The sequence below is a fragment of the Rhynchophorus ferrugineus genome, unplaced genomic scaffold (genome assembly GCF_030347505.1).
Source record: "Rhynchophorus ferrugineus isolate W39M unplaced genomic scaffold, kcgeb_rfMv2 rfM3, whole genome shotgun sequence".
Taxonomy (NCBI): domain Eukaryota; kingdom Metazoa; phylum Arthropoda; class Insecta; order Coleoptera; family Curculionidae; genus Rhynchophorus; species Rhynchophorus ferrugineus.
Window position 1 is genome coordinate 38498860 of NW_027472582.1, and position 16169 is coordinate 38515028.

Consider the following 16169-nt stretch of genomic DNA (forward strand, 5'->3'; position numbering starts at 1 on the left):
CAGGCCGGGGACTTTTCAGTTGACTTGTTAATACAAGTTTACAAATTCGGGTGAACTTTTGGAACTGAGAAGGTACTATTCTTAACGTTATTTGATGCCTTGAACTCATGTTTTCAATTCATGTGTCAAAATTGGTTTCAGTTTTCGAGTTCCTGCAAGTTTCTGATAAAGTTTACAAAATGTTTAACGCCTGATGAAGCATGGACATCGTTTTGAAGTGTTCCGAAGTGAACTGACCTCAAACCACTGGATTACAAATAAGTAAAGTTGTTGCAAAATTATCTCAAGATTGGAACTCGAATGCCTCAAAATAATTTTTTTTCATTCATATTATGATTTTTCCTACAAAATTTGTGCGACTAGCAAGGAGAGCTACACCGAATGTAGAGAAAATTGAAAAGCAATACCAAGGATTTTGAGGTGACGGCATTATAAGTGATTATTGTTGGACCCCAATAGCGCGAAACAGACCTCAAGCAGTATAAAAGACTCATTTCAACCTATGCTCATTTCTGATTTATGCTATTTAGTTCAATAAATGTCTGTTAATTGTAAAAAATAGTAAGGTAATTAATTTATTAAATATTAAAAATACTAGAACAAGTTTTTAATAACAGGCTCATGATTTGGATTCCAATTTCCTTACAAATAGCTACAGGTTCAAGACCGTGTATATTTGTGTAATAATAGGAACATATAATTTATTTTAACTATTTGAAGTAAGAAACATTAAATTTTTGAAAAACACCTGTAGTCCATGGATTCCCAGCACATGCATAACAGTTCAAGGTGTAAGGCCACCAAAAGCCGATTGTAGTAGCTTAGTTTCCTAGCAGTAGACTATTGGAACTTGGAATCATCATAACTTGGAAAATCATTCAATAGAGGATAGAAATAGAAAATAAAAATTTGGGCAGAAACAGTGCCATTTCGAAGATCTTCAAAGGTTGAAGGTACAGCCGATACTTAAAACATAATTTTATTACAAGTATAACTTATTCAGACGGGTCATCGACGACGTTCATTCATGTGGTCTTTTTTTAGGTGGGAGGTGTTATATAAATAGTACTGCATTGGCTATGGACCGCAGTGCTATATGACGGGCCATCTGATTTGAATCGTGTTACTCGAATGAGATATCTAAAAATAGACGCCGGGATGATTTTTATCTGTTTTTATCATCTATGTCGTTTTGTATGAGATTTCTAAAAATAGACGCCCGGATGATTTTGACCTGTTTTTATCCTCTGTATCGTTTTGTATCGCTGTTCGAACAGTCGTCTCTTCTTTCGTCATATAATTCGGAGAGTCGCCTCTTCTTTCGTCAAATAAAATAGTGTTTTAAAGTAAATTTTTTGTTTTTGTTTTCTAAGCCTATTCACATTTAATAAACTACACTTCAACAAATAAAATAACACATTAACTACCCTGCTAAACTACACTTAAGAAATATTCACAATAGTTGTGTGGTGCAGGTTTCTTTTAATATATATATATATATATATATATATATATATATATATATATATATATATATATACTGAACTCTTCTCCTTCACACGACCTAGAAGGGAAGGCTTATACCATGAGTTCTGGGTGCATTTTGTGATTGTATTCCCTAAGGGCCTCATCCTCCTAATTGACTTTTCATTTCTATTTGGCGTTACTTATATTAATATAACAAGTTTACTTAGATCCCTAGATAAAGGAAATTAGTTCTTCTTTCCATAAGTGTAAGGAATGTTTTATTGTATATTCTTGGTAATTCAAATAATTCAAATAGAACGAGAGATTATATTAAATGAAAGAGATTATATTTCGAATTTGCCTTAAAGCTGTGGATATGTTAATTTTAATCATACTAATACTCATCTTTAGTGAGTGGAGCTCTTTGAGAGCTTTTAGCAATCACCCTATCTTAGTAATTGTGAGCGAATCGTCCAAGAATTTAATAGGTTTTATATAACTCTTTAATTCATTTGTTTTCAATTAATTATGATTCAATAGTCATGCGTTTTATTTTGTGTCCTTAATATTAAAGATAAATGCTTCTTTACTTAAGCTTGCTCGAGCACAGCAGTCATCAGCAGTCATATAAACATAATCATAGTTTATCTGGCATATCTGGTAGGTCTCTCAGTTCTCTATATTGCTACTTGGATTGCAATACTTTGTATTAAATTAGTAGATTCTATGAAATTCATTTTCTTCTTTTAGCTTATGAAGACCAAGAAAGCTTGTTTTAAATTTTCACTGACTATACCTATGACTATAACGGCAATATAACGGACTTTTTATAATGGTTATTGGTAGGTCTACGCTTTGGCTAACTGAACGATTTCCAACAGGATGGTGCCCCACATTTTACGAAACGGTCACGCTTTTACGATTACATCTTGTGTGTGATTGTGATTTTAAAAGATGATTTTAAGAGATAATGGCTTTTGGTTACATGTTGAAAATTACTAAATATACTTTATAGAATAGCTTTTACACCCCTCGTTGTATTTACCACATATCGCTCCTTCGTATTCCTCCTTATTTCAATCACAAACAGCATCTGAGCAATGCTGCATATCGCAAGATGCCGTTCACTAACAGGAAATGTGTACTTATTTAAAAGACAAACTATAAAAAAACTGTGAAAAGATTTGTATTTTCATTATATTTTATTATTTATATATATATATATATTGCTTATACGAGATTTTACGAAAACGTTAAATTTAACCTAAACCTTCAGAAGTTTGGAAGATAGTAAGCATTTTACAAGCACTGCAAAGTTTATTTAGGGCACTTTTGATCTAAATAAATCCCTTTGTCCTGTAAATACTGATTCTCTCGTAGCCACGTTGGCTAAAATTTATCAAAGTGGTAGTATTTTGGGTTAATTAAGTAACCCCAAATTACTTATAAATTCGGAAGACCATTCTAACATAAATTTAATGTACACATGTAAATTAGTTTAAGTTTACTAATTAATCTTTGGCATGATAATTAAATATATATTAAACAAAATATATTATATCATTAGTAGTACTAATTAAGTATAAGTATTATGGACACTATACCTCGTATACAATATTAAAATTTCAAGCTTTATAGTATGATGTCAAAATCACTGAAACCGACTTTAAAATAATGATCTAGTCTAGCGAGAACTTGATGTCACGAAACTTTAACATCATTTTACAAGATCAATTCCGGAACATAAATTGACGAACAGAAACTTGAAGATACCACCATCGGAAAAGCTGGTCAATTGGGTTAAAAAGGCAATTGCTGTAAGTATGTAAAGGTAAAGACACTTTTAAATTACCTAACAAGGTTATTCAACGCCAGGAAATCCAGAAACGATTATATGGCTATACTTGATAATGTGGCTTATCCGCATCAGTAGATGTTCAAAATAAAAATGATTTGCTTTTGAAAGATTGAATAAATGTACTGCTATTGCCATACTTACATATTGTGCCAACCACCAGTAAATTCGAAAGTGCATTTTCAACTGTTGGGCATCTAGCAACTGAAATAAGGTATCGTTTGTCGGAAAAATGAATGAAGAACGTAATATGTGCTCTCTGTTTTTAGGTAGGTTTTTTTCATTATCACTAGAATTAGAGATGTAAATGAGTCATTGTGGTAGTAAGGTATTTTTTGAAATATTATTTTATTTATGTAAATTTTAACAAAATAAAGGTAAAAAATATTTTTATTAAAAAAAATTTTACTGACTTCAAAAAATTAATAAGGAACTTACCAAAAAGTAAAAAAAATAATGTAATATTTAAATTTTAAATAATTTATATATATATATTATATATATATATATATATATATATATATATTGGTACTCTTCATGAGCTCCAGGTATAGACTGAAAATGATTTGGTATCTTTCTATATAACTTTGAAAATAAATTACTTTATCCATGTAATAATTTAAATAATGTTCAAAAAATAAAATGTTTTATGAATGAATTATTTTAATAATATTTTATATTTCTGTTAACAATATGTTATAATTTCCATATGTACATATTCTACCAAAAGTTTTGGTTTTGGGTACGTGAGATGTTTTCCAGAACAGCAAATATTTCTATTATAAATAAATGTATTTATGTCAAAAATTTTTTTTCATTTCATTCAATAAGCGATAAGAATTCGATTCCAACGTATCCCAGAAAGGATTGCGATACGAAGCGGCTGTCAGCTGTCGGAATACGGACTGAAAACCTACTGCGGAAACTAAAAATGTCTGGCGCGAATTTTCCCGGCAATAAGTTTTCACCCTCTTTTCAGGAAGTCCGCAATCTCTCTACTTTAACAAAAAAAATATGGAGACTGTTTAACAGACATCATGTTATTCAGAGTTAAGGAATAGGGATATATGTGTAATTTTTTAAATAAGTTTTCTCGTAATGATGTCGCTTAGTTTTAGTACTTGTAGTAAACTCGATATAACTTTTAGTAAAGCACGTGTATAAACAGTAGACCTAGAATAGAATTGAAGGGATTAGTTGGATGCAGCCTATGCCCTACATATAAAGATGCAAATAAATATATTCAAATGTTGAGAGTGTATGTGTTTGTTCTTAAAAGACGTTTAGATAATTTGGGCGATGTAGATGAGAGTAATTGTGAACTATAATTCTGGATTAATATTTCCAGAAATATAGTGAATGATGAGAAAGTTTTAATAGTTTTTATAGCAGTATTTCACAATAGGCGCATCACCGTCGCTAAATATAATCTCTCGTACAAGATTGGAGCCCTGGAAGATTCATTTTGGTAATATATTTGGATATGCTGATTGATGAAGTAATGTAAAAGAAAGCAGGAGATGGCAAATGAGATTATGCCGAAAGGTCATCAATACATTAAAGGTTCTTTTAAGAATCAAGCGCGGATGGAAGCCCCGAACACTGCTGCGTATATATATATATATATATATATATATATATATATATATATATATATTATTGTTATTATAAATTGTTTTCGTCATCCTTATGCTATTATATTAGCTATTGCTTTTGTGTTGTTAAAATCAATAGTGAATCAATGTAAAGATATTCTAGCATGTTGTGCGAGAGTCTATGTTTTTTCGTTTTTATTGATCGCATTGCGATGTTTTCCCCTTCGTACACACACCCTTCATTTCACATTTGTGACAGGGAATTTTGTATGCTTCTTGGCTTTTCAGCTCGACCTTGGTTCTTGGGGTTGGTAGGATTTCGCTATTCTTTTTGTTGGTACTGAAAAGTGTTTCGATTTTGTGCTTTCTAAGGAATTGACTAATCTGGTGTGTGGTATATGACATGCAAGTCTTTCCCTTATTTATGCTCGTTTCTTATGCTTTCTACTTCTCTTATTATTGTTTCTTTGAACGTTATTTTTGTGCTCGTTTTATTTGTTTTCGTGTTTTACACATGTGTGTGTGGGTTTTCGGTATTCTCTCCTCTTTGTTTGTTTTTTGAATCCGTTACTCTTTCTGAATGATTAAGGTCTTCGCCCTTGCTTGTAGTGCGCTTGGTGGTGGCATAATTGGACATTTAACTAGCAGTTCTTGTGGGTTGTTTTTAGTATACTGAATACTTAAGCATTCTGTTTTCCTTTTATTGTAGCAATATATCCAAGAATGGGTATTTCATTTACATGCTCGTGAAATCATTGTAAACCTTTTTTACACGTGTGTCCATATAACGAAAGAATCGTCCACATATTTAAGTTATATGATAGGTTTGTGGCTTGTCATATTTATTGCTCTTAGAATCTTTCAACAAACCTCTCAATAAATTTTTAAGAAGGTACGTTACACTTAATTATCCTTCCATTTCAGAATTTGCGTAGGGCCCAGTATCCCATCGAGAATAATGTTATAATTGGATTTTATTACTAAAAATATCACCAAATTATAGAAAGAAATAATGAAGAGCCCGAGGGAGTAGTATAAAGAATGATATACAACGAATCCGTTTAATGAAGCACAGACCTGTATCAGGCACTTCATCTAAGAAAAAAATTGGAACGGTCTAGATCTCACCAAATCTTATGTCCTGACAGACTGATCTTAAAGGCAAACCAACAATGTATTCAATAAACGGGGTTCTTCAAAATTTTCTTGCCTCGGTTACATTCAATATTTATATGGTCAACCTCTCCAAGTAGAGCAAGGTGAACGTATATACAACCAAACTCTAGCTATCCAAAGTAGCAATGAACCTACGCCATTACGATGTTTAATATGTTGCTTATAGTAATTTGTAAATCGCATGTATCGTTTTAGAATCAGACATTGTTCTTTCTCATTTTATTCGAATTGAAAAGACATACAATGCTTTCTGATACTTTCGAATATGTAAACAAATGAGCCTGCAAAATTCGCTCGGTTATCAAATGTCTGCAAAATTCTTCAAAAAGTTAGTGATAATAGGAATTTATAAATTAGCAAACGTTGTTTTGACGCTTTGCTTGTTTTGATAAATTTTATATCGCTGCTTAATAAATCATATTATTCTGATTGAAAATGTCGAAAGTAACGGATGGTCAGGGTCAGAAATTGATTGGTTTTCTAATCAGTTATTTCGAATAGCAACGGGATAATGGGAGCTTGCCAGTAAATTCCATTAAACAGGTATGGTTATATTAACTATTATAAGTTGCTGCAGCTTTATTGAAAGTGTTTTAGCGTGTTGCTGCTGCGCTGAATTTTAGTGTGGGCGTTGTAGCTAAAATCTCTGAAAAAATGGAGAACAATATGTTAGATTTTCCAACGTAAATCTATTTACATACGAAGTGGGTAACGAATCAAAACCATCTTGATGTTAAAATAATTCAATTGTTAAGAGCATACAATAAAATTAAGTGAGATTTGTTATTTGAATTTGTGTCTTGGATATTTGAAAATGGTATATTGGGCCACAATTGGCAAGAAAATATATATTGTTATTAATGCAGCGAATAAGAATGGTTTTATTCCTTGAGCTGAGTTAGTGTTATTCTCTAAGTCCAAGGGCGACTATCATGGAGAAATTAACCATGAACCAACCAGAACTTGAAGGAAGTATCAATTTATGGTAGAGTCTTACTTGCATTACGATCAAAAAAAGCTGCAAAAGGCCACTTTTGTTTTAACTCCTATCGAATATTTAAGTAGTATAATGAATGAAGTCCAAAATTACCTCATAACCTTCTAAGTAACATACCCCTTTATTTATACAAGCAGCAATCTCTTGATTGCTAAAAGTCAGATTCCAGATTTGGTATAGATTTATAACCTCAGCATGAAATGTTTCCAAACCAGACAGAATGATGCACTAAAAATGACCCTGAAATTAACATGGTCCATCAAGAATACTCATTATATCTACTCATTCGATCCGTAGACACGGATTTTGAATTTATATAAATTCTGCAAGCTAGATTCCTGAAGTATGCCGAGTTGATCAATAATCAGCTGATTCGCCAGCCAATAGCGAGATTCCTCAAGGAACAAGAAAACTAAAAGTACTTGAGATGTAATGTGCTGTGGAAAAACAAAGAAAAGGAAGTACAACCATCAAACTATTTAATAAATTAACTAAAATCTCAATGTACAAATTAAGCTACTTTTAATTATATTAGTTATTTTTAATAATGCTACTTTGTTAGAAAATTGCATGTAACTAGGATATGGGACTGAATGTACCCACAAATGTAAAAGCCAAGCGACAACTTTTTGGGCCGAATAGTCGACAAGTTTTAAACGGTCTTAACAGTATGAAATAATTGTATAGATGCAAATCAATTGAAAATTATATATTAATAATCTAAAGTAACCAAAAAGGGCACGGGTCTTCGAAGAAAATCAATAACATATATCAAAAATGCCGAACAAACAAGATGGTTACTGTTCATACAGAATTTTAGTCAAAGTAAGTAATATCGTATCAAACTCAGAAAGGTAGATTCTCGTCAAAAATTATCAATATTATCTAAACTTTAATCTTAATAAAGTATAATTAATAAAGTAATGTGTAACTTTTTGTAAAGTCATTTCATTAAATTTATTAAAAGTTGTTCCAATAAATATTTAATATACTAAGATACGTTATTAACGGTTAATGTGAGTAAAGAACATTAAAATGCATTTGTGCTGTACTTTTCAACGTAGTGAGTATGCACATTTCCTACACAATTCAAGATACATGTTATACATTTTTACGATACTATTTTTGTAATTCTGAATTTCATAATATTATTGTAGAATATCTTGATTTGGAATGTTTTAAAGAGTAAAATTTGTAATTGAATGCTCTTATGGTACACCAAATACTATTGCTTTTTTATGTATGTGGGGTAGTCCGGCTAGGAATTAAGTTAGGCGTGTCCGCCTACCAAAATGTGAATGAAAACTTTTAAAATCTATTGTACTTATTCAAATGCCAGAGATTTTTGTTTGGTTTCATTTTTATTAATTCGAAATTAGTAAAAATTGACTTGAAGAATTTCTTTTGCTCGCTAATTTTAGGAATTAGACCGCTGTGTTTATATAAAAGCCTAATATAGTTCAAGGTACTTTTTAAAGTAAAAAGTTAAATTTGAAACTATTTTTGTATCTTTTTAACACAATTTAAAGGTTTCTTTTTACCAACGAGGGTTTATCGAGTCTAGACCACTAGGTCTACACTTAAACACTAGTTTATGTGGGTTCCGCATCACGGTCCTCGACATTAAGCCTACCGACTGGCCATTAACTAACTTAGAGCCCATCCCAGAAGACATCCGGCCTTTCCCAGCCTGGTTACTGGCGTGAATGGGATGGTTATTCCATGTCGGATTTACCACTGTTTCCTATAAAGACATTTTAAATTACAATCACAAACATCCATTCCATGCTCCAACAGGATTTGAATCCGCAAATACATGTTGTATGGTTATATTTCTTTAATTGGTTTTGTTAACTGTGTTGATAGTATTGCAGCCACAACGCTGCAAAAATGGCCACATGGTATAAAAAGTTGACGAGTACGAGATGATTTGGATGGAAGAATTAAACTCCTTATAAGAGGATATGATATTATGCTAGTATCATTTAGAATAATACAGCAAAAAACTGACTCAAACGCACATCATTGTGACATAACGTACACAGTAAAATATGAAGGAGTTACATATTGATACTGCAGTTAAAAAAATGCTGCCCAAAGTATAACACAGAGATTATTTTTAAAAATTAATGTATTTAATGGGTTTTAATCTATGTATTTTACATCGAGATTATTTTTACATGTTGATATATTTCATATATTTTAAAATGTTTGCATTGTTCTATGAATTAAGTAAAAGTCTTAGTTATATGCCATTTTAATGTTTCAACATCTTTTCTATTGTAATTTCTAGTATATGCTAAACATATATACATACATATATATTGCGAACAATAATATATTTAAAAATAGCATTCCAACAACCCATGGTAAACTGAATTTATTAGGTTGTTAATAATTATTTTATATGATATTATTATTTTAAATCTTTTTGGTCACTAGTTGTGAATAGTTTTTCCATATTCTTTGAAAATTTTTTTGCTATGAAGGATATGAATATGAATATGGAAATGAAATTTCCTTCATTTTAATTAAAGAGAAGAAAGACAACTCTTCATCTACATATAAATATCTATATATCAATCATCCCTATTACTTGTTATAGTATATATATATGTATATATATATATATGTATATATATATATATATATGTATATATATATATGTATATATATATATATATGTATATATATATATATATATATATATATATATATATATATATATATATATATATATATATATATATATATAAATATTTTTATTCAAAACATCTCTGTGGTAATAATTACTTTACAAATAGAAAAATGTTATTTTCCTGCATCCAAAATTTGTAATTCGTAACCCTGCCAGATCTTACCTTAACCGTTATTATTGATATTAATAATATGTTGCGGTGTACAAAAGGAATTTGTTGTCTAGTATTATTTGATTTTTTTATATTTAATTTATAACTGGATTAATTTATATTATCATTAAATGCGTATTCCAGAGATCAATAAAATATAATAGATCTAAAGGTAAAGGTTAAATATGTTTCCTTGACGCCTGCTTAGTCATGCTTACCGTAGAAGTTAATAGTAAAAAATTATCCCTAAAAATATATTAAACAATTTCAAAATTAAGCGGTTGTCTGATGTCGAGTAAAAAGCCAACCGAAAAAGAAAACTAAAAATGCCAGACGTGAATTTGGTCGGTAATAAGTTTCCACCCTCTTTTCAACGAACGGCAGTCTATTTTTGCCCAAGAGAAAAAGCGAGAAGAATGTTACACGGATGGATACTTCGTAATTTTCAGTTTACGATGATCGAGAACATGATTTGTTTAAATTATATTTTGGCAATTCAAAAATTGATTCATTAAAAAGCGTTTATATTTTTGATGGCTTCCTTTATATATCTTATAATACGTTTTACAGCAGGTGCTTGCATATAATCTCATAATTTTTTTGCTTTAAAAAAGCCTTTTAAGGAATCATTGGTACTACATGTAGCACCAGATTGTACATATAAATAAAAATACTTTCCATTAATTTCTACAAAATTTTGTCATTGTACTGACAACACGATCTAATTTTGTTTAAAAGATGGTGTTGATTTGACAGTAATCCAGAGCATGTCCTATATTTTAAACAAGTGGTTATCAGAAGTTCTTTTCATGGTTCTAATCTCTATAACTCAATAATATTATATGAAAAGCTACTATTTTTAACCGCCTTCATAAAAAGAAGAGGTTCTATGTTCGATTGTATATTTTCTTTTATGTATGTTCACCAATTTTTCCATCAATTGTGGACCGATTTTCAATTTTTTTTATTCGAAAGGGTACACTTCCGAGGTGGGCCCATTAGAACCCAGTCAGGATCTGATGATGGAATGCGGGAAATTCAAAGAAAACCCTCAAATTTCAAGGTCACGTACAATGCTTTCAAATATATTTTTATCTAAAATAATCAGGTGTTTGTGTATAATGTTATTGCTGAGCTGATGTGATGGAAGACATAACTCGTCAATGATTAGGAGTTAGAGGATCTTTCTTTAAATATTATTGGGACGTACAGATAACTAATTGTATACTTTGAAGTTATTTAGGTAAGTTGATGGTGAAAGCAGCAGTGACCAGGCCGCTATACACTCCAGGGTTTTTCAGGTGGTTTAGTAAGGGTTTCTTACCAAAGCTTTTCACTGCAAAAGCTGTTCAGTTTGCTTTTTGAGCACTAACCATATCATATGGGAAACCGTAGAAATATTTCAGGCACCTGCCAATGTGGTATAGTGATTAGAGCGTTCAGCTCATCCGCGGAGTTCGTTGCTTCGATTTCCGACGGGGACAGCAATTTTCTGTTATTCTTCTAGTTTGGTTAAAACATTTGCCAAATCGCTTAGGCTATATTGCGGAGCCCTGGGCCTGAAACGTACCTTATTTTCAAGCATTGTTTCTTTATTCCTACTTTTCCTCATACGGGCTGCACCTTTACTTGGCGCACTCATTGTAATACGTAACTGCGTAATTTAATGAGTAAATATCTAATACAAAAAAGAGAAACATAAAGCAACAAATTAGATTTGTTTCGTTCGTAATGACACAAAATGATATTATTTTTGTATTGTTTGGGCTCGGCACCCACTTCAAACTGATCAGTTGGTAGTTCAGTAGGTCAGTAGGTAAAATAGTATTGTAAGTAGATAAATCGGTTTAGGTAGGTATTAAACTAAAATGTGTGTATATAGTAAAATATAAATTGCAAGTAGTAGAAAGGCTTGTTTGTTTTCATTTCGTTATTACAACGATTATTAAGTACATACTTTATTTTAAAACTTTTTTTGTATTAAAATCTTAAGTTTGATTACTTTTTAGAGCTTTTGAGTTTGTTATTTTTTGAAATAGGTTTAATTTTTTATAAATATTTTTATGTACAAATATGTCAAAACTATAGAATTTAGCAATTATGCTAGGTTGTTCAGTAGTCTACATTGATACTTCACATTTTCAATTTATAAATATCGCTGATCAAAATACACATGTACAATACATGCACGTAGTTTCAACACAATTCAATTGGTTTTTGATTAACTCATTGATTTAGCTTTTGCAATCTAATAAATATACACAATAAAATACACCAGTGTGTAGCTAGGATATTAATATGATTCTATTTCAGTTCTATTTCACTGTCAGTAATTGCAAACAATTTGAATTGCAGCACAATTAAGATTTATTAAAAAGTCTACCCTCACTACAGATGGGCTGGATCTATTATTATAGAAGAGAATCTCTATAATCATGAAAGACAACGGATTAAGTTTTAGTTTGTTTCTATACCTTGCTCACTCTGGTGCCAATCAGTGTGAGTTCTAGCTATCGATACAGTTAAAGTTCACTTATGATTCTCTGGAACATATCTTTAAGAATGTATTATTATTCTAAATATTTTTGTTATCTTAACTTCACTTCGCTTACTGAATACACAATTAACATTACATTAGGAAAGGATAATTATTAAATGTTGAGAAATATTTAGATAATTTACATATTATATTGTGATTAAGATGATGACCAATTTGGTAAACAACACAAAATATTTGTGGATCCATTGGTATTTGATTGAATTGAATATAGTGTATAGTGGGTTTTTAATATGTTTGAGGGCCAAAGAATATTACCAAAATTTATTCTGATTACTTCTTCCTGTAAAAGACAGAGCAATAGGTATGCATAATGTATTCGACACATTCAAACTCGTTTTGTGCATTGTTTTATCGCTATGGGTATGGACTTAAATCTACCACTACAATCTTATCCTGCAACAAGATATTAAGAAGTGGCCTGAACGCGGCTGGTTATTTCTAAATCGAATTCGTTCAAATAGATTAAGAATGTGTTTTTTTTTGGGTCATGTTAAAACACTTTAGTTGTGAATTAGCGTCAAATTGCTAGGAAGAACCCTCACTGATTAATTTTGGAAACTTTATTTTGTGATTGGCAGGTGAAGACTCTATAACATGATCACTAAATTTACGTAATACTCTAATGTAACAAGTCTTTTTGAAATATTTTCCTGAATGTGTCGTTATATGTTTTCATTAAATATTTTATCGAATTATACTCTCGAATTCAAATAATTGTAGAACTCTGTATATCGAAAATCATTTTATGTACAAATAACGACTGTTTTTGACTCTTATCTCATATTTAATTACTTTAAATGATTCAGTCACTGACTATAGTTTAGTTCAGATATGCCACCATCGATTGACCAAGTCTCGTCTTCAGGTAAAACTGCGCCGCCGACTTTTATCTATTTGTATTTAAAGCTATTTTATATAATATCAATGAATAACTGTTACATAATGTAACCTTAACTGTTTCATTTCGTTTTACCACCATTCACCGAGCCATATAAAAATCCATAATTGCTAAAAGTAAGGTATCATTACAATAACGTTTTTGCTGTTACTGTGAATTAAAGTACGAATTGTTTCGATAACATTTCGATTTTTCGACATTTCGATTCGATAACATAAAGGGTAAAATTTAGAGAAATCATACTGAAAAATTATTTACAGCTATAAATAAATTTCTTAATTGTGTAGTCCGTTTTAAATTCAGTCGAGTTTAAAATAGCAATCGTGCAAAAGCCATTAAATAATTATTTTAGATATGTAGAATTCCATATGATGATATAAACTTCCTAACCGATCCGATGTTCGCTGATGATAGCACCATATTCACCGATAAGGTATTGAGGCATTTTAATATTCTTCATGATATAGTTCGTGCAGACCTATATGGTTTGAGTACTGATCAAGCCCGAATTAGAGAATGGAAGAAAGTACTTGAGATCAACAATACGTGAAAAGGATATAACAGGTCAATTGAAAAGTGACCCATAGATGGCCCTACTAGAATAAAATCCATAGTTTTTTAGTTAGCCCTAACCCTCAAAAGATGCGTGTATAAATTTGACAGCTATCGGATCATTAGTTTGTGAATTATAGCATTTTGAGTGAAGCAACTTTTGTTATTGTGAAAAAGTGGATAAAAAGGATTTTTGCGTGTTGATTAAATATTGCTTTTTGAAGGGAAAAAATACAGTTGAAGCAAAAACTTGGCTTGATGCCGAGTTTTCGGACACTGCGCTAGGACAGGTAAGGATTGGTATGCCAAGTTTAGATGTTGTGAGATAAGCACCGAAGAACGTGAACGCAGTGGACGCCCAGGTTCCCGCAGGTTCTTACTGACGAAAACTTTTTGAAAATCCACAAAATCATTTTGAATGAGCGTAAATTGAAATTGAATGAAAGAGCAGACATTCTAAAGATATCAACTAAATGTGTACATCGTATCATTCACGAATAATTGAGCACGAGAAAACTCTATGTAAGGTGGGTGCCGCGCGAGCTCACTTTTGACTAAAAACAACGACGAGTTCATGATTCGCAGAAGGGTTTGAAGATGATCAAGTGTAATAAACCTGAGTTTTTGCGTCGATATGCGACAATGGATGAAACATAGCTCCATCATTTCATTCTGAAATCCAATCGATAATCATCCGTGTGGACTGCACACGATGAACACGATCCAAAGCGTGGGGAAACGCAACAGTCGGCTGGCAAGGTTATGGCATCTGCATTTTGGGATGCCTATAGAATAATTTGCATTGACTACCTTGAAAAAGGAAGGACCATCAACAGCGACTATTACATAGCGTTATTGGACCGTTTGAAGGACAAAATCGGTGAATGTAAAATGCGAAACGGCCGCATTTGGAGAAAAAGAAAGTGTTGCTTCACCAAGACAATGCACCGTGTCATAAGTCAGTGAAAACGATGGTAAACATCCATGAATTGTATTTTGAATTGCTTCCTCAACCACCATATTCTCCAAATCTAGCCGCCAGCGACTATTTCCTGTTCTCAGATCTCAAAAGAATGCTCACTGGGAAGAAATTTTTCATCGAATGAAGAGGTGATCGCCGAAACTAAGGCCTATTTTGAAGCAAAGGATAAATCGTATTACACAAATGGTATCGAAAAGTTGGAGGATCGCTATAATGAGTGTATCACCCTTGAAGGGAATTATATTGAACAAAAAAAAATTGCTAAAAATGTTTTACTATGGTAAGCCAGGGACTTTTCAATTGACCTGTCAGAGTACTCGTAATAATCGGAAGCGCAGTTGAAAGATAATTTGTTTCTTTGAGGTGGTCTATGGACAAATCGACCTTTTGGTAGAAGACCTAGTTAACAGCTTCGAAAAAGACATGGAACTAACATTGTCTATATCCTAAACGAAAGAACTTTCGCAATATTTAAATAAGTTCTATAGCGTATTGACTAAGACATATAAATGTTCACTGTGGATTAATAAATGTTGATATATTAGTTAAATATAAATTTATTTTATGTTTAACCCATTAAATTTCTGATGATTTAATGTTAATAGTTTTAGTTTCATAACTCTTTCAGTTCAAGAGAGATACTAGGCGATACCCCGTAAAAATTTAGAACTTTAGCATTAAAGATCGATGGTTATCTCTTGAACTTAATTTTTAAGGATATTATGTCCGGATTGGCTTAGAGCAAATTTTGATTTTTATCTTTGGTGGAGAAGTTTTCACGAGACGAAAAAAAGTTAGAAAAATCGCTTGAAGCTGCCGCAATAAAAATAAATGTTATTAAATTTATGCTTGAGGGCCGTCTTTCGGTTTCGGGAATTCGTTGGAAAGGAATTTCCTTTTATGTTGGTAGCTTTTATGGTTCGGTTTCTTAAGGATGAAAAAATATATATATTTTTAAAAAGCCTTTCCACTCCGTTGGCGCGTGTTATCTGAATAATAAAATTAATTTATTTTTAATTTGTTTTGAATTTGAGAACTTTCAGTTTTCCCTTTAAGAAGTTTTTGATGGTCTATTGTCCGTTTTGTTAAATCATTCCTAACTTTTTTTCAGGAACCTTACAGTTTGATGGAGTATACTCTTTCATCGTCTTAAATAATAGGGTAAGTTCAAATTTATATTTTTTTCATGCTAAAAATGAAGTGGAATTTCTATTAATTATTGAAAACTTTATCTAATT

At 31.3% G+C, this 16169-nt stretch overlaps 1 protein-coding gene across 3 annotated transcripts in view; it reads left to right on the forward strand.

Moving 5' to 3' along the window:
• Window positions 1-16169, forward strand: part of LOC143194144 (uncharacterized) — a 626523-nt gene that overhangs the window by 25136 nt on the left and 585218 nt on the right. For 2 of the 3 annotated variants that reach the window (XM_076400724.1, XM_076400726.1), the window contains exon 2: window positions 16043-16092. The exons of the other annotated variant lie outside the window; for it this stretch is intronic. The gene's annotated coding sequence lies outside the window, so the exon portion shown is untranslated. The remainder of the gene's footprint in view (window positions 1-16042; window positions 16093-16169) is intronic. 3 annotated transcript variants of the gene reach the window in all.